Raw genomic sequence first — 20,293 nt, forward strand, 5'->3', positions numbered from 1 at the left:
GGGTTTCCTGAACTGCAGTTAATCAAAGATCTTTTTGCATTGAGTGCAACCGAGACATGGCAGAAGTAGAATGTTAGAAATTGCTGTTTCCTTGCATGCCACAGCATGTCGAACACAGATCTTTGCGCCAAAAGGCTATAATGAAGCCAAAGCTGTACGGTATGTGCAAAACACCCCACACCAACAAAATCTGCATCTCTGAAAAATCTTACATATGTTTGCTACGGTATTGTGAACATTGACATGCACTTTCTCCAGAATTGGATCTTTCATGGATTCACACGCTTCGAATATTCCTCATCAGGCTGGGAATCCTCAGTGACCTTATTACATTTTCTTTATAACCTTGTTTCTACACTTTAGTAGCCCATCCTTTTGCTTGAATCAGGGTCCACCCAGGAGGCCCGCTTCAGATTCTAGCTGGACATTGTGTTGCAGAGTGCTGTAACCTCTTTCTCCAGTGAGAACACTGTAAAACAAAGATCTTCAACTAGAAAGGATTCAAGTACAAAAGATTTTGTTTGCCTTTCTTCTCCCAAACCAGTTAGTGGGAAGGGTAACCAGGAATCTAAAGGCCAAGACGTCTCTCTTTAAACCCTGTAACACCTGTGTGTGCCGACAAAATCAATGATGGCCCTCTCGACCACAGCCCTGTCAGTGAGACCATTTGCGACCAGCAGATGCAAGGAAACCGACTAAATTGTGGAATACGATTAAACCATTGACTGCAAAGAAGCTGATGGCAAGGGCTCTGGCGACGAGACAGTTGACCCCTGCTCCGTCGTTGAAGGTGCAGACACCGCCAACAAAAACACACGTGACACCGCCGACGAGGCCGTTGGCACCAGGGTTGTTGAAAACACAGACAAGCCCATGCCACAGTCCATGGTGGGGCCAAGAAAGCATACAAACCACTGTTGAAACCAAAAATGACACTGTCAGCAGAGGGGTCAAACCTCCAGGGTAGCCCACCGTCAACTGGCTCATCACAGGATTGAAAGAAAACAGAACGGAAACCGGAAAAAGGTGAGATCCCAGCAGACACAGGTTTCAGGATCTCAAGAAGGGTTTCAAAAATCCACATAGCAACAGATGGTTATTGGAATTCCTTTGGCTTCAATCCCTCAATGGGAAAGAAGCCTGTCTCTGTCTCCGTTATCATCCATATTACCTGAGCAAATACTGGAGCATCACATTGGTCCGAGGAGAGGCTGTCCCCGAATTTCTCTGGCGGTGATTATTCGGCCCTCTGCCACCACCAAGATCACCTCCTCCAGGGAAATCGCTGCCTCCCAAGGTTACGGTCTATGACTTTACCACCTAGCGAGCCTAATGCTAAAATGTTGTTGTCCTTACAGGAACTGGCATTACTACAGTTGCTACTGAGTCAGCTAGACAAGAGGCTACCAAAAGCACAGGATAAGGCCATTGAAGTACTGCTCCTGTCAGGGGGCAAGCCCCAGACGGGTAGACCATGCCCCTTGTAACAAGGGACAAATACAACCTCTCAAGTGGGCTCCCATGGTGGAAGATTGCGCAAACCTGATAAGATCCTGGTCCCCATTGGACTCTCCAGGGCGAAGGTCTAGGTTGTCCAGAAGGAAGGGCTAACCTGCTCCAGGGTCATCCAGAGGGTGGCATTGTGGAGAGATCCAATCGCACACCCTCGGGCCTCGCTGCGACAGTTGCCAGTCGCACAACCTGACTCCCCAGTTAGGGAGCAGCAAGGGAAGCTACAGACCTCTGATACAGATGGGGATGTGGACACGCTCTCTGCCACACATTCACTGTCACAGGACGACTGGGATTCACCAGTTGCAGATGTTCCAGGACTAAGTGAACTGTCCGAGCCACCACAACGTAGTAAGGTGGACTTCCACACAATGATCTTAAAAGTCTGTGAGGAGTTTGGCCTAGTGCCATCCAAAGAAAGTAAAGGTTGCTTTCTATTTGACTTAATGCAGAAAAGGCATAAGTCTGTAGTATCTATACCCATTCTAGACCACGTTTGGGGGGCAGGGGGGGTTGCTCCTCCTGAAAAGACAATTCTGAGCCAGCTCTCAGAGGAAGGTTAGAAAAAGTACAGGGCTCCCAACAATTCAACCAAATATCTTAAATCACAGCCTACCCCTGAGTTGGTAGTGTCAGCTGCTGCTGGGAGAAAATCCAGCTCGCAAGGTAACAAGTGCTCTGTCCCTCAAGACCATGACAACCAGATGATGAACGCGTTTTGGAAGAAAAATATTGGCAATAGGGGCTACCATGGTGAAAGCTGCTAACTCTCTGGCGATCATGACTAGGTACGATTGTGAGATGTGGCACCAAATAGCAACAATACTAGATCTACCAGAGGACAAGTGCAAAGGAGCACTTGCAATCCTCCATGAGAGCGAGGAGACATCCAACCATGCCATCAAGATGGCTGTCAACATTGCTGAGATCGCCTTCAAACAGATTGGAAATGGCACGGTCGTAAGAAGACGGTCCTAGCTAATATGTACTGATTGTAGACCGGAGGTACACAATAAGGTAGTTGATATGCTGTTTGAAGTCCACCAACTCTTTGCGTCGATGATTGATTAGGCCTTAAAGGCAATTAAGGTGTATGCAGACTCCGCAAAATCGCTTACCTCGTTGCAAACACCCCTTTCAGCGTGCAGCAAGGCGTTCAACCCCTTCAACCAGAGGAAGTCGACCATACCAGTGAGGGTCGTACTATACGACAGGGTATAGGAAATCCTATCGATACAAGCCCAAAGACTACAAACCACAGGTAAGATGGCACACTGGCATCCCTTCACAAAGGGGCAGGCAACAAAAACAGGCCTGACTCTTCAACCAAGTCGGCGTCCCTACATCCACAACAGCAAGTAAGAGGCAACCTAAGACACTACCTTTCATCGATGCAACACAATCCCCTCAGACAAATGGGTTCTGGGCATAAATGAGACTTCAAGGACACCCCACTTCCTTTTTTTTTGGTTTTTTTTTGTTTTCCTCCCTCCACGGGAGCTGCCGCGGACCAATGTTGGTGTCCTCCAGCAGCAAGTCATCGGAATGCTCAAAAAGCAGGCAGTTCAAAGGGTACCACCAAAGGGAAAGCAAATGTATTCCCGGTTCTTCGTGATAAGGAAGCGTGACAAAACATGGCGACCCATTTTAAATCTTCTGCGTCTCAACAAACCAATAAAGAAACTATAATTCAAAATACTACTGCCAGATGTCATCAGTGTGGTGCAAAAAGGCGATTTCCTTGATTCTCTAGACCTCAAGGATGCCTGCTTTCATGGGCCAATCCACCAAAAGGGCTCGGTTCAAAGTGAGACAGGAGCACTATCAGTTCAAAGTCCTCCCCATTGGACTGAGATCACGCCAACGACATTCATAGTGCATGGCCCAGAGGAAAGGATTGCATATTTATCCATACCTCGACGATTGGCTGGTAAGACTGAGCATGAAGCGTTGTGGGCAATTCGACAAACCTTAGCCACGCTCTGGTGGTTGGACTTCTTGATGAACTTTAAGAAGTCATGCTTAAAGCCTGCCACCTGCTTAGTTTTCCTTGGAACACAGTTCAACACAAACAAAGGCTGGGTACACCTGTCACAGTACAGAGCTGAGTCCATCTCGCGTTATTCAAACCAGGAAGGTTTCTGTCAGACAATACATGAAGCTAGTCTTCGCAATATCATGGTGCATTCCCCTCCTCCCTCCACATGAAGCCACAGCAAAGTTTCTCGCAGACTGGTGGGCACAAAAAAACGGTATGTGGAATGTCAAATCGAGGTCACAGGACAGCTTGTGACCGTGGTACAGTGGTTAAACGAGCCACAGCATATTTTTGAAGGAATACCATTACAAGACAGGCCGTTCTAGCAAGCCCTGGTGATGTCACTGAAAGGATGGGTAGCGCATGTAGGAAACCTGTCCGTCAAGAACCAGTGGAGCAAGGAAGAAGATCAAATGCAAATAAATTTGCTGTAGCTCTGGGCGGTATTATGGCAAGGTAGTGAAAAGTGTTGGCGGACAACACCACTACCATATATTCTATAGGGAAGCAAGGAGGAACTCGTTCTCGAATAGTCTCGAAAGAAGCACAAGCGATGTGGCATTGGGTGATCCAGAATCAGACATCACTGCAAGCCTTTCATTTGCCCGGCAAACGGAACCAGACAGCAGGCCTGCTCAGCAGAGCGACGAGCCAATGCCACGAATGGCAGCTGGCAGAAAAAGTAGTAGTTACTTTATTTTGGCAAATAGCCATAAAAAGTAAAAACATGAAAACAGTAAAATGACAGTTACAAATTTAAAAATGCAATTTGCTTACAGTTTATCCAGCTAAAATTGGTGGAAAAATCAACCGAGAACCTAAATCTATTTCAACTGACACTCTGGTTAAGTTTAATACAAAATATCTTTGGTGAAATATATAAATGAAAACAGTTGATTAGAAAGAAAACATTGAGTAGCTGGAAGGTCAATCGGACAATATATATCTTCCTTAGGCGCCAGGCTCTTTTAAAAAAAAAAAAATTGCTATTGGACATGGGTCTCTGCTTTGTTTTGATTGCATAGAATTGCCACTGCAGTGCTCATTATACTGTACTTCTTATAGATGGGGACAAGCCACTTTTGCTGCAGGCTCCTGTACAGGAAGCATATGAACAAAGTGTTTTGGGTGTTCTCCCCCTTTCGCATACATTTTTCACACTGGCGTGTCACCACTGCTCCAGGAGCTTGTAACCACTGCAATTAGTAGTGACCCTAGTCAAGCTTTTAAAAACTGGCTATGTGCCTCCTTGTCTTCGATAAGCGGTCAATACTTCTCTTGGCCAAAGAGGTGTTTCAGCTCTAATAAACCGCCTTTGTACCAACCAGTCTCATCTCTGAGAACCTTTATTTATAGTACCAATCCTTGTACTTCTGCTTGATATGCTTTTTCGTAATCTGGGTTTCTCGGTGTGTGGCCGCAAAGATTGAGGGGAGGCTGAGTTTAGCACTTCTATCAATCACATATCTAACCCATGGAAGCGTTCTTGCACCATCTTGTGCGAGGACGTCCAAGAAAGTGCTAAGGGACGGCGCTGTGCATAGCTTATAGCAATACAGCAAGGGACGCAGCATGGCTTCAGACACAAAGCCGTCCACCCCAAACTCCAATTTTAGGGGGAGAGATGGGGTAGTCCATGGGAGAGAAAGCAGCTTCTTCAAAGTATCCTTTTTTTCTGCTCCATCTTCCTAAGGTTAAAGTAACCCCAAATCCTGGCTTCACACAGGGATGATGTATTTGCACAGGTCCTCAGGACCTCCCTATGCTTGGGGAGCTGCCTTGCCGCCACAATGCTGCATAAAGCCTGGCACAGCTGCCTCTTGCCTTCCCTAGTGAAGTAGGGATGTATCGCTGTGTTTGTCCCCTCAACCTTTCATCTAAGTGAATCCCCAAGGAATCACAAAGGCCGACCCTCTCTATCTTGCTGCTTCCTAAACAGATTGGGGAGGACTGTTCTCTGCGCTGCTTAGACCAAAACACGTAACAAGAGTATTCAATTCAAACAGTGGGGTAACACTCTGATAGACCTGTTCGCCACAGAGGAAAAAAGATATTGTCCCAGTTTGCAAACCGAAGCGAACTCCCCGGGAGACACGTTCATACTATCATGGGACATGTTCCTGGTAATACGCATGGTGCTGGACATGGTTGCAATGTACCACTGCAAGAACATTCTTGTAGGCCTGGCATGGCCCTGGAAAGCATGATATTAGGACCTTCTGCATTGGACGTAGGTCTGGGGTCAGCGCCAAACATACTCTTGCAGTGCCTGGGGCAGGCCCTCTACCATGATCCAGGCTCTCTGAACCTGTGTGCATGGCTCCTGACCACATACAATTTGGCCATGTGAGTATGCCACAGGAATACAGGGACATCCTGAATGTGGCCAGAGTGACAACTACAAATAAGTGAATACAAGTACAAGTGGAAATGGTTCTGTGCTTGTTGTGCTTTGCAAAATCATGACCCAGTGGGAATTTTACTGCAAGATCTACTGCCTTACTCAAGTTGGCAAAGGAAGCCCTCGTATTTATCTCTAAAAGTGCAACCAGCTGCAATTTCTAGATGTCACAGGAGTGAGGACAGGCCTCCACTGTACAGCACAAGGATAACCGAGCACTTTATGAAGGGCCTGTTCCGCACGTATCCACCCAAAGCAAAACTTGCCCCCCAATGGAGCCATAACATTGTGTTGGCTGCCCTTATGAGCCCGCTGTTTGAGCCTATGGGCACTGTCCACATTCAACATGCGTTGTGGAAGACAGCGTTACTATTAGCTCTCACGCCGTTCAGGAGAGAGTCAGAGCTGCAGGGACTGTCTGTGAAGGAACCATACCTGCGCTTCACCAAGAACAGCGTGTTGTTAACTAGTAACCCGCACTTTATCCCGAAGGCGCCTACTGAGTTCTCCAGCATGGGGTCTGGCATGGATTCACATGCTCATGAATATTCCCCGTCGTCAGGCTGGGAATCCTCGGTAAAGAAAAAACCAGTATCATTTTCGATTCTGATCTGTCTTTCGTAGTAATAACCAATCACTGATCTCTGCGTCATACTGACCACAGCCAATGACTGCCCTCTACCTAAGCCCCGCCTCTGGCAGCCATCTTCAGATTTTTACCGCACGTTCATGTGTTGGGATCCTCGTGCTATTGCTCTCGAGCGTTAGTGCTATATTTTTCACGTTTTTTCTCAAAAACTTCGTTTTTTCGGTCAAAAGAGCCTCCAGCTCCACCGACTCTCCATCCGATCAACGGGGCCCCGTGTCGGATTCGTCTGCGCCCCTCAAGGGTGAAGATTTCGTCGAGCTACGCTTTTGGAGGACTCCAGAAGTTTCTCAGGCCCGGTCATGGCCCAGGAGAAGGGAAGCTCGACGCCCGGAAAGCTGTTCAGGGTCTGCCCTGGATGCCAGGTGCAGAACGTCTTCAAGGAGGACGAACACTCTTTTTGTCTTTACTGCCTACATGAGGACAAGACGCACGTGGAGAAGGACTGTGCGTTTTGCGGCAACATGTCGGAGCGGACCATGAAGGACCGCCATCAACGTCTCGCCAACTGGCTAGAAGGGAAGAGCCCGTCCGGCGAGAAGAAGAGGAAGAAATCCGAGCGGTCTTCTAAGACCTTTGAGGACGCCCCGGCGACGGGGGTCCAACATAAGGCCAAGCACTGCGAGTCCGCTGGCACCGGGAGCGCCGAACGGTCGGGCTCTACGGGCGCCAGGCAGGGCGCACCCTCCCCGGCACCATCAACCACGAGCCAATGCTCTGGGTCGGGTAAGAGGAAGGCCGAGCACCCGGCGTAGCTCCTGGAGAGGCCCCGGTCGAGCTTGAGCTCTAAGGCGGAGGGGGAGCGAGGCAGTGTCCCCCCCCCCCCTCAAGGATAAGGCGGTGAGCGCACCTAAGGTGGTGAAGGCCTTAATCCATCCGGCCAAGTCCTCTATCGAAACTGTCGCGGCGGCCCTGGCTCAGCCTGTGGAGGCTAGACCAGTGGTGGCGACCTCGGGGCTCAGAGTCTCCCTGCCACCTCGGAGGGAGTCCTCTTTTGTGCCCATCGATAGGACCCCCGTGAAATCCCCCGAGGGGAAGAAAAAGGGGGGGCAGGGCGTCGTCGTAGATTCGGCTTCAACCTCGGAGGAGGAGCTGGTCGAGGTCTTAAGCCACGGCCTCGGCGTGGAAGAAGACCGGCCCGTCGGGATGGATCCCGACGCAGGTGACGACGACATCGTCGAGGGTACCGACGGGGCCCCTGATCGCCCGTCGGATTCCCCTCTGCCAGCGCCGCAAGACAACTCGGCGGCCATTTTGTTGGCTATACAGTCCTTATGCTCAGAGATAAGGACGAGACTACCGTTGCCGACGGGGGAACCTCTCCCGTCGGGGGACCCAGAACCGGGACCTTCTGGTGTTCCCCCTACCAAGAAAAGAAGGATCCACCCTCCACCTCCTTTTCAGCCGTCGCGCCCCGTCCAGCCCTCCTCCCCGTCCACCCGAGGGGATGATACGGGGACTGACATGGCAGCGACGGGTACGGACAACGAGGTATACGACGAGGATGTACCGTCGTCTCCTCCCACCAGGGCTTCTCCGCCCGACGAGATTGGATCGTTCCACTCCATGATCACCAGGGCATCCAAGCTTTTCCAACTCTGCCCTGAGGAGAAGAAGGAAGGTTTCCTTTATCAGCGTCGCGAGGCCAAGAGGAAGACGGTCCTCGCAGTGCCTCTATTGGACGACATTTGGGATGAGGGCCTCACCCTCCTCAAGAACCCTTCCACGACGCCAGCTAGAAGAGACCGGTACGAGAAGAAGTACCGGGTCCCGGACACGGCCCCCCTGTGCCTCCGGGCGCAGCCTACCCCGGACTCCGTCGTCTCCGTGGCGGCCAGGAAGAAAGCGGGGGGGGGGGGGGTGCGGCCTCCACATCGACTTCCCCACCGGACGGCGAGGGAAAGAAATTGGACGCTATGGGACGCAGAGTCATCTCGTCTGCAGCGACGACGATTAAAGCGGCCAACGCCTTGGCTATCGTGGCCCGCTACGACAGGGAGCTCTGGTACAAACTGGCTCCCCTGCTGGACTTCCTGCCGGACGACAAGAGGGCAGAGGCCCTGGAGATCCTGCAGGAAGGTGAGGTGGCTTCGGACCACGCCATTACTGTTGCAACGGACATCGCCGACACTGGGTTCCGCCAGTTGGGCAACGGCGTTTGCCTTAGGCGGCGTGGATGGCTCAAGGCTACGGACTTCCGTCAAGACGTTCAGACCAGAGTCCTGGACATGCCCTTCGATGGGAACAACCTGTTTGGGAAAACAGTGGACGATTCCCTTCAGGCCATTAAAGCGGACACTGAGACGGCCCGGGCCCTTGGAGTTCTGCAACAACGACGGACGCCCTTTCGGAGCAGCGGAGGCAAGGGCGCCTCCAAAGGTTCCGGCGGCGGTTTCTCCACCTACCGTCAAGCGGCCCGCTCGTCGTCTCAGGAGGCCTACAGAGGACGAGGCAAGTCTGGCGGACCCCGCCGTCGTCGCCAAGGAGGTCAAGGCGGCAAAGCCTCGTCGAAGCAGGATTGAACCGGCCGTGGGGTCGGGCCCCCACCGAAGCACCCCGGTGGGAGGCCGGCTGGCGAGCTTCGTCAGCGTGTGGGAGTCCATCTCCACCGACCGTTGGGTGCTGGACGCCTTGGCCCGGGGCCACGCGCTCGAGTTTCAAAGAAGGTGTCCGCGCGTCCCCCCCGTGGCCAGGAAAGAACTTCACTTCCCTCAACTTCTCCTGGAGGTAAAGGCGATGCTCAGGAAGGGCGCCATCGAACTCGTCCCAAAGAGGCTTCGGGGCTCCGGAGTTTACTCGAGATACTTCCTCGTGAAGAAGAAGACGGGGGGATGGCGCCCCATCCTGGACCTGCGACGTCTGAACAAGTTCATCAAGGCGCAGAAGTTCCGGATGGTCACCCTCCAGCACGTCCTGGGTCAGCTGGAGGAAGGAGACTTCCTGTCGTCGTTGGATTTGGAGGATGCCTACTTCCATATTCCCATCCTAAAGGGGCACCGAAATTCCTCAGGTTTGTGGTCCAAGGGCGTCATTACCAGTTCAAAGCCCTCCCCTTCGGACTACGGTCGGCACCCAGGGTATTCACCAAGTGCCTCGCACCGGTGGCGGTGCAGCTGCGCCGCGAGGGGGTCCACGTCTACCCCTACCTGGATGACTGGCTCATCCGAGCCAAGACGAGGGAGCTTGCCGTGGTTCACATGGCAAGGACCGTCCAACTTCTCACGGACCTGGGATTCTCCGTGAACTACGCCAAATCCCACCTAGTACCCGCGCAAGACGCTCTGTTTCTGGGAGCGAGGCTCAACACAGTGTCCCTTCTGGCCTCCCCGTCGGAGGAGAGGACCAGGACCATCCTGGGCAAGGTGCAGCGGATGTTGGTGGCCGACGCGGCCAAGGTGAGGTCCATCAAGTCCCTCCTCGGAATTATGTCTTCCTGCATCTACCTCATTCCCATGTGCAGGCTCCGGATGCGCCCGTTGCAGGAGTTCCTGGACGCGCGCTGGGTCCAAACGACGGGCAGCTTCGAGGAAAGGATCACACTCGACGAGAGTTTCCGACGAGCGATCCGGTGGTGGGGCACCCGCGCGCATCTGACGGCGGGCATGGACTTCCAGACCCCAGCCCACCAGGAGACAGTGACCACGGATGCCTCCCTGGAAGGGTGGGGAGCGCACACCGAAAATCTGCACGCAAGAGGCCTTTGGCTCCCGACGGAGAAATCCCTACATATCAACATCCTGGAGCTCCGTGCAGTGTTTTGGGCCCTCAGGTCCTTCCTTCCGTCCCTCAAGGGCAAGGTGGTGAGGATCTTCACCGACAACACCACCACCATGTTTTACATCAGGAAACAGGGCGGAACCAGGTCCCCAGCACTGTCCAAGGAGGCGCAGGACCTGTGGCATTAGGCCGTCGCCCCAAAGGATATTTCTGGTGCCGTTTCATCTGGCAGGGATAAAAAACACCATCGCCGACTCACTCAGCAGGGAGCTGCGCTCGTGCCACGAGTGGGAGCTATGGCAGGATCTAGTAGATCGCCTCTTCCGACGGTGGGGCACACCCCAGATCGACCTGTTCGCGACGGCGACGAACTCCAAGTGCCAGAGGTTCGCCAGCAGGTTTCCCCAGGCGAGGAGCATGGGCGATGCTTTCTCGTTCCCCTGGGAGGGCCTGTTCCTCTACGCGTTCCCTCCTTTGCCACTGCTGATCCGGCTCGTCAACCAGCTCAAGAGGTCACGGTGCAGGATGATCCTCGTCGCACCTGCGTGGCCGAGGCAGATATGGTTCCCGGACCTTCTGGACTTGTCAGCGTCCCCGCCAATCAAGCTGCCGGTGGACGCGGATCTACTCTCCAGGGAAGGAGGCGCCATCCTCCACCACGACCCGAAATCGCTGAACTTGCAGGCCTGGCTCCTGCAGCGCTAGAGTTTGGAGGATACGACATACCGGCCGACTGCAGAGAGGTTCTTGCAAAGGCCAGGGCGTCCTCGACTCTTAAATGCTACGGACACAAATGGAAGAGGTTCTCTGTCTGGTGCCACGCACAGAAGATTAACCCTCTACGGATTACGGCCCCCCAAGTACTGCCGTACCTGCTGACGCTGGCCAAAGCTGGACTGGCACACGCGTCCATCAAGATTCATCTTGCTGCGTTCTCCCGATACACCAGAACCACGGGGCGGACGTCCTTGTGGTCTCATCGTCTGGTGAAAGAGTTCATGAAGGGACTGTTCAGATCGTTCCCGCCGGTGAAGGCTCCAGCCCCGGCGTGGGAGCTCAACGTGGTGCTGACCAAGCTCATGAGACCTCCGTTCGAGCCTCTGCACTCGGCTCCGTTGAAATTTCTGTCGTGGAAAACAGCGTTTCTTGTGGCCATCACCTCCGCACGACGAGTGGGAGAGATCCAGGCCCTTTCCTGCAAGGCCCCGTACTTGACTTTTCACGACACGAGGGTAGTGCTCAGGACGCACCCCTCCTTCATGCCCAAGGTACCGTCGGACTTCCATCTCAACGAACCCTTGGTGTTGCCTGTGTTCTTCCCGTCGCCTTCGTCGCCGACTGAGAGGACTTTGCACTCGCTGGATGTGGCTAGAGCGCTGAAGTTCTACGTGGACCGCACAAAGTGTTTTTGTAAGACGTCACAACTCTTTGTGAACTTTGGACCTGTCAATCAGGGGAAGGCTCTCTCGAAGGCTTCCATTTCCAGATGGCTCTCCGGCTGTATCATGTACTGTCACCGGTTGGCAAACCGACCGCTGCCTGGCCGTCCGAGAGCCCATTCCACCAGAGCGATCGCAGCTACCACGGCGTTCCTATCTGGTGTGCCCCTGCTGGACATATGCAGGGCTGCTACGTGGAGGTCGACGCACACCTTCACGAAATTCTACTGCGTCGACCGGGATTCCAGGGAGGAGTCCAGGGTCGGCCAAGCAGTGCTGCGCAACCTGTTCGCCTGAGGTGAGCCTGGTGAGGAGGTAAGATGCTTAATGTTGAGTTTGATGTAATGCTTAATGTTGAGCCTTTGCCACCTCCCGTGGTTGTGCATGTGTGTACTGCTATGTATTCTTTATTCATGAGCATGTGAATCCATGCCAGACCTCCAGCATGGGTCTGGCATGGATTCACATGCGAACCCTCCCGCCTACCCCTCTGCGGCTCTTCACTTGGTCATACTGCCACTTCACGTGCTTCCAAATCTGAAGATGGCTGCCAGAGGCGGGGCTTAGGTAGAGGGCAGTCATTGGCTGTGGTCAGTATGACGCAGAGATCAGTGATTGGTTATTACTACGAAAGACAGATCAGAATCGAAACTGATACTAGTTTTTTCTTTACCGAGGATTCCCAGCCTGACGACGGGGAATATTCATGAGCATGTGAATCCATGCCAGACCCATGCTGGAGAACAACAGTTACAGGTAAGTAACTTGTTCCTTACCACTCAACATCGGAGGGATCCAACCCATCCCTGTAGAGACCTGGGCATACTCCCTAGGATTCAAAGACCTCCACCTCAATGTACATTCAGTCCTTGTAGGAGAGAGCAAGAAGTGGGGGAATTGATTGACACGGACCAAGACACTGATCCGAGGAATACAAGTTCCATTGCCTCCTCGTCTCCACAGAGAGCTGACACATGGGACACAGATCCTGACCAAGATGCGTAGGGTAGCCCGGCTCAACCTTCGCCTCCTGATGACCTCGGGGCGTTTCACTCCATGATGTCTAAGGTATGCCAGGAGTTTGGTCTGATTCCAGATGAGGAAAGGAAAGATTGTTTCTTCTTCGACCACATGGGGAAACTCAGGAAAGCAGTCTTTTCCATACCCATTCTGGATCGCGTTTGGCAGGAGGGCCTCTGAACTCTGAAGCATCCTTTTACAGAGTTGGCAGTTAAAGGGAGGCTGGAGAAGAAGTTTAAAGCTCCAGACACCACACCAAAATGCCTAACCTTGCAGCCTGTTCCGGAGTCAGTTGTTTCAACTGCAGCAAGCTGCAAGGCTCGAAAGCAGCATAAGTGCACCACTCCGCCAGACAATGAAAACCGGACAATGGATGCATTTGGAAAAAAGTTGTTCAACATTGGGGCAACAACGGTAAAAGCAGTGAATACCCTGGCAATAGTAGCTCGATATGATCGAGAGATGTGGCATCGTCTGGCTCTTTTATTGGAACACTTGCCAGAACAGCGCAAAGGGGAGGAAGCCTCGAATCACAGCATAATAATTGATGTAGACCTTGCTGAAACAGGGTTTAAACAAATTGGCTATGGGGTATTCTTTAGACGCCAAGCATGGCTACGTTGCACTGATTTTCGTCAAGAAGTTCAAAACAAGGTCATCGATATGCCATGTGAAGGAGAAAATCTGTTTGGGGGGAAAAATTGATAAGGCCCTTAAAGCCATGAAGGCTGACTCGGCCACAGCTAGGTCTCTTACAGCCCTTCAAGGCAGGCGGACCTTTCGCTCCTTTCAAGGAGGTTCCGGTAATGCAAGATTCTCAGCCTCTAGAAACAACAAGAGCTATGGTAGACCCGGATATTTTTCTCAGGGCTACAAGCAGAATTACCAATCCTCCCTCAACAGAGAATACCATCAAGGGCAATGAAAGTGTGCATCTGCCACCTCCCAGAGAGGTAGGCAAACTAAGGCACAACAATGTCTGAATCGGGGGCAGACAGGTGGGGGGGGGAAATGGGGTGTCCTATCTCCATGAGTGGCAAACAATAACAAATGACAGGTGGGTGCTAGATGCAATCCAGTACGGCCATTTGTTTAAGTGCGCACAAATCCTGATGCCTCCCATAAAGGTATCTCACCTGCACCATCGGGTTTTACAACACAGGATACTTCAAATGCTAAGAAAACGAGCTATCGAAAGAGTTCCTCCCTCAGCAAGAGGAAAGGGAGTATACTCCAGGTATTTTGTTATCAATAAACCAGACGGGAAGTGGCGCCCTGTTCTGGATCTACGAAAGACTAAACAAGAACATCAAAAATTCTAATTGGCAACGCTCCGGGAGGTCCTAAAAGCCGTTCAGCCCCAAGAATACATAGCAGCCTTAGATCTCGAGGATGCTTACTTCCACGTGCCAGCACATCCAAGGCATCAAAAGTACCTCAGATTAGTAATCGCTGAAAGCCATTATCCGTTTCGGCTATTGCCTTTCGGCCTGAAATCGGCACCCTGAACATTCACAAGGTGCTTGGCAATGGTAGCAGCCTCCCTCCGAAAACAGGGCCACCACGTGTACTGGTACTCTGATGATTGGTAGAGGTTCAACGTACCAACAAGCCTCATCTTCTCTCAACCAAACCGAAACGCTGCTCCAACAATTGGGCTTTACAATAAATTGTTGGAATCCTGTGTGTCACTGTGTATCCTGCTTTCCTGTTCCCCATGCTTTTGCTATATACCCGCATGCCCCCTCCTGTCGCTATAACCCCATCCCCTGTTCTGTGTCCATGTGCCGCTATGTTCCCTGCCATCCTGTTCTCGTGCCTGGTCTCGGATGCTTTAAAGAACACCATCATATTACATCACCATGCTCACTCTCTACTTTACACCATCACTCAACTAGAACACAGCTATACCCCGATTAATTTGGCCTAGCTGTTCAAATACGAATACTATCCCATGAACACTTCATCACCCTAATAAAACGCAGATAGCCAAGCACATTTCGGCTTAGTCGCTCAGATGCGTCCTTCAGGCCTAATGCACCCAGAGCCCAGTCTGGTTGTCCACCCACCAGACTGCACACATCCAACTGAAATATCCAGTACCACACCTAACGCCAGGATGCAGCTACCACTCGGCAATTACATCACCTGCACACATCTGGTGCACCCATGCACCCTATGACACTATCTCTCTCTACTGAACAGAACTACGGTTCCTGAAGGCGTTCAACCTACCAGCGCTTTGAGGCCATACCAATGATGTATAAGGCACTATATAAATGCCAAGTAACATAACATACAAAATCCTGCACAGTTCCCTCAAGGAATTTAGTTTTCCTGTGTGCTCAATTCCTTACAGGTCAGAGTCTTATCAGACCCTCTTTGGAAAGAATCAAAAAATTGATAACACTATCAAACTCATTCACGCCAAACAAGCTAGTCCCGGTCTGTGCATACATGGCTCTTCTGGTGACTGTCCTCTTGCATTCTGCTTACTTCCCACTGCCAACTGCACATGTGGCCAGTGCAAACATTTCTGGCTACCAGATCGTCCCAAACCTGGGGTTCCTGGTCAGAAAAAGTAACTATCTCCCGGGCTCTGTCAAACACACTGAATGGTGGATATACCCCTGCAACATCACAAAAGGAATGCCCCAGATGGAGCCAGATTACGATTACCATCTAACCATTGTGACCGATGCCTCCCAGGCTGGATGGAGTGCTCATTTGGACAATCGCCAAGTCCAAGGCCTCTGGACCCCTGAAGAAGCCTTCCTCCACATCAATGTGCTGGAATTAGCAGTGCACTGGGCTCTAAAATCCTTTCTTCCTCTAATCGAGAGTTCAGTGGTTCGCGTCCTCACTGACAACACAACCACAATGTTTTATCTGCATAAGCAAGACGGAACACGATCAAACACCTTGTCCCAGGAAGCACAGACCATCTGGCATTGGGCCACCCGGCACAACATCCTACTTCAGATCTTCAACTTGCCGCGGATGCAGAACAAGTTAGCAGACACCCTCAGCAGCGGTTCCTCGCAGACACAAGAGTGGCAACTGCAGAGCGTCCAGATAGCCAAGTTTTTCTCAAGGCGGGGCCGTCCTCCTCTAGACCTCATCAGGAAAACTGCCAACTCTCAAAGTGGGGGGAAAGAAAAACCACAGAACAGGTTATCGTGCCATGTTCTTTCTGGAGAGGGGCGCCTGCTAACTTTTTAGACAATGTATTGCAAGAAACTTTGGGTTGGTCACACTGAGTTACCTGGGGGAATCCAGATGTGGACTCCCTGCTCACTGTGCTCAGAGGCACAGCTTCACCTCACTGAGGTCCAAAACGGCTGAAACACGTGAATGGGGTTGCGGTTGGTACTCTTGTTCAGAAGGGAATTGCCATAGCATTTTGGAGCTGGACTGCCCATCTGCCCGCAGCCTGATACGGCTTCCCGCTCTGCCGGCTCCACCCCCCCCCCCACCATAAAGGGAGACAGGGCTCACCGCCAGGCGAAGCCGCGAGGAGAAGGCCAGAGGACAAGGCCTGCACTCCTCTTTGCAGCTCTTCGCTGCTCGAAGTCTGCCGTTTACCACAGACTCTTGCTGAATTCACAAGGTAAGGAGTCCCGCACTCCGGAACTACCCCACACACTCGCAAAAAGGCGAGACCGTCTACGCACACGTACTCTACCTAGCGTATTGGTCACTCTGCCCATTCCCACAAGTGCACGCAATGCACGACTACAGTCGAGAACCTTACCTACAACTAACCGAAAGGCCACCTCCCCAGTACTGCATCTATACCACAAACTAAGCCACACAACGAAGCTGACCCCACTTATCAAGCACCACCGTGAGCCATTTGCATTGGATACAATGTCTAAGACTCTTGTTAATGTGTCACTCACACGTATGAATGAAATTACCGCTATTTGCAATTCTTCTACCACTGCCTTGCTACCTAATGATGCAAATGCCACTTTATCTGTGTCTATGACCCCAGAAAACATGCCCCCCACTGGTTTGAATGAAATTACCGCTATTTGCAATTCTTCTACCACTGCCTTGCTACCTAATGATGCAAATGCCACTTTATCTGTGTCTATGACCCCAGAAAACATGCCCCTCACTGGTTTGAATGAAATTACCGCTATTTGCAATTCTTCTACCACTGCCCTGCTACCTAATGATGCAAATGCCACTTTATCTGTGTCTATGACCCCAGGAAACATGCCTCCCACCGGTTCGGATAGGCCACCCCCGACCATCAATGTCACCCCTGAACCGCACCTCAAATGTGCCCTCATCAACGCCCGCTCAATCAATGCGCATGCACTAGACATCCACGACCTTATTACCACCCTAGATCTAGATCTTCTAATGGTCACCGAAACTTGGCTACATGAAGCCTCAGGCCCCGCCCTATCCCTCGCTCTCCCACCTGGCTATGCCATCACGAGACAAGATCGCATGACCACCGGAGGCGGTGTCGCACTCATAGCCAAAGATTCAATCACCATCAGAAGGGCTGACAAAACTATCAACAATAACAGCGACTACCTTCAATTAAAACTCACCATCTCGCACCAATGCACCATCACCCTACACCTCATCTATCGACCACCAGGCCCCCTAGGAGACTTCCAGGCCTCCATCACCCACCTCTTGGCGGACAACCTCAAAAAGTCATCCAAAGCCATTCTCCTTGGAGACATCAACCTTGGCCTGAATGACGCCAAAGACCCTACAGCCAAAGCACTTGACACAGCTCTAGCCACCCTAGGATTCGTCAACACCATCAACAACCCCACACACGCCCTAGGCAGATCACTAGACTGGATCGCCCACCACAATTGCCCCATCACAGTCACGGGCAACACCCCCACCCCATGGTCCGACCATCACACCATCACCTTTAACATCCCCACCACTACAACCACATCCCACCCCCCTCCTCCCTTGCCTCCTGCCCTTACAAGGAGTGCCCGTCAACTGACCAAAGAAAGACTCCTACCCTTCTTACAGGGACCTGCCTTCACAGCCCCATTCTCCAACGACCCGGAAACTCTGGCAAAAAATTATGATACGGCCATCACAGCAGCAATCAATACCATCGCCCCACTTAAACTTCGGAAAACCAAACCCACTAGACACGCTAATGCGTGGTTCACCCAAGACCTTCTAAAACTACGCTCCGACAAACGGGCAGCATTAGCTCTTTGGCAAACATCACGGGATGAGAAAGACAAACTCAACTTCCCTTGCAATTAATTACAAGAAAGCCATCATTAAAGCCAAAGCTAAATCCTTCGAAGAGAGAATTGCTGAGGCCAAGTCGAACACCAAGGAAATGTTCGCCATTTTCAGGGAACTTGAGAACCCCACACCCACCCCCCAAAACTTCACTAAGGACAAAGAATGGTGTGACAACATCCAAACAGCCATGCGCAATAAGATCAGCTCTCTCCAAGCCAAAATCTTGAACACCAAACTAACACTCTCCACCCACACTACACCCTCCCCACCACCACTGCCCCATCACCCACTGAGGCCCCACCCACCTTCTCGTTTAAAACCATCCAAGAAAACGACATGATCAACATTATGAAAAACATAAAACCCTCCAATTGCAAAGGCGACCCCTGTCCTGCCTCCATCATCAAAGACTGCGCAGACACCTTGGCCCCTTTTCTAACAGCCTTCGTCAACGCCTCCTTCACCACAGGGAGAGTCCCTGCCTGCCTAAAGGAAGCATGGGTCCGACCCCTCATAAAGAAACCCACACTTGACCCCACCTCCCCTAATAACTACCGCCCCATCACCACTGTCCCTTTCCTCCTCAAGATTCTAGACAAAGCAGCCTACCTGCAGGTCCAGCACTTCCTCGAAGAACAGAACCTCCTTGGACTGAGACAATCCGGCTTTCGCCCTAGGCATGGGACAGAGACCGCCCTACTCGACCTAAAAAACCAAATGGACGACGCAAGGGACCAAGGCAAACCTGTCTTGCTCCTTCTCCTGGATCTGTCGGCAGCTTTTGATCTTGTAGACCACGACATCCTCTGCCACCACCTCTCCTCCACAGCCAACTTTTCTCAAGAAGCCATTACATGGATCACCTCCTTCCTCCAAGGCAGGACCATGCAGGTCTTCTCTGACCTAGCCACTGCATCACCCTCTATCATGCTATGTGGGGTGCCCCAAGGCTCCTGCCTCTCCCCCACCCTCTACAACATCTTCACCCGCCCCCTCTTCCTCATCCTTGACGCCATGGGCATCTCTTACACCAACTACGCCGACGACACACAGATCCTTCTCACTCTGACAGGCGACTATGACACGGACTCTGCTACCCTCAACAACATCTACAACACAATTCAAATGTGGATGGCTATCAACGGCCTCTGCCTTAACTCCGACAAAACTGAGCTCCTACTCGTAGGCTCCCCTGACACCATCAAGAAACTTGACGCTCAATTCAGCCATTTCACCATTGACTCAATCACGATCCCAGTACTTGACACAGTAAAAACACTAGGCGTCTACTTAGACTCCAATCTATCCATGACCAGACAAGTAAACGCCATTGCCTCCTCGGCCGCTTACCATGCAAAACTCCTTAACGCAATCAGACCTCATCTGTCAAAAGACACTTGCACTAACATAGCCAGGGCCATAACCGGCTCGCGACTTGATTACTGCAATATTCTTTTCCTTGGGACCTCCAACAAAAATCTTGAGAAGCTCCAAGTAATACAGAACAATGCCCTAGGCGCTGCACAAGGCATTGCCAAGAGAGAGCACATCACCGCTGCCAGAAAAGCTTCCCACTGGCTCCCCATAAAGGAGAGGATCTTATTCAAGGCTCTAAGCATCACCCACAAATGTGTCCATCTTGCCGCCCCAATGTACCTTTCCCAGAGGATCCACCTGGTCTCCTCCACAAGACCCACTAGATCACCCTATGCCAGCATGCTCTCAGTACCCAGGGTAAAAAGGACCAGAGCAGGGGGCTCCAGTTTCCCGTACCTCGCTGCCGTACACTGGAATACCCTCCCTAGCTCCCTGCGCTCTGAACCCTCACTGACCGCCTTTCGGAAAACCCTGAAAACGACCCTGTTCATCTAACAATTACATGGCCTAGCCCTCATAATTGTACTGTATGATGTATTATGTGGTATATCTGATCACAGGTCACTGCCTCACTGTAACCCAAGGCACAACCTGCACACATTGTAACTAAGTCTTCCTTGCAAGTAACAGTGCCACAATGCCCCTGGGCTGCCTGCGCGCTATATAAATTTAATAAATAAAATAAATAAATAAAGACTGATATGCAAATGAAAATTTCTCATCTGTAAAAGGTACTGTGAGCAAAAAGCGATGGCTGTGAACTCTCAAAGTGGGGGAAAAAACCACAGAACAGGTTATCATGCCATGTTCTTTCTGGAGTGGTGCGCCTGCTAGCTTTTTTGAAAATGTAAGCGATCTTGCACAATATACATGTGCATCTACTCTGCAATGAA

At 51.6% G+C, this 20,293-nt stretch overlaps 1 protein-coding gene across 2 annotated transcripts in view; it reads right to left on the reverse strand.

The window, feature by feature from the left end:
* LOC138488178 (zinc finger protein 343-like) overlaps positions 1–20,293 on the reverse strand; it is a 725,547-nt gene that overhangs the window by 97,838 nt on the left and 607,416 nt on the right. The window lies entirely within an intron of this gene.

Source organism: Ambystoma mexicanum, chromosome 9 (assembly GCF_040938575.1).
Source record: "Ambystoma mexicanum isolate Mex_15411 chromosome 9, UKY_AmexF1_1, whole genome shotgun sequence".
In the NCBI taxonomy this organism is placed as follows: domain Eukaryota; kingdom Metazoa; phylum Chordata; class Amphibia; order Caudata; family Ambystomatidae; genus Ambystoma; species Ambystoma mexicanum.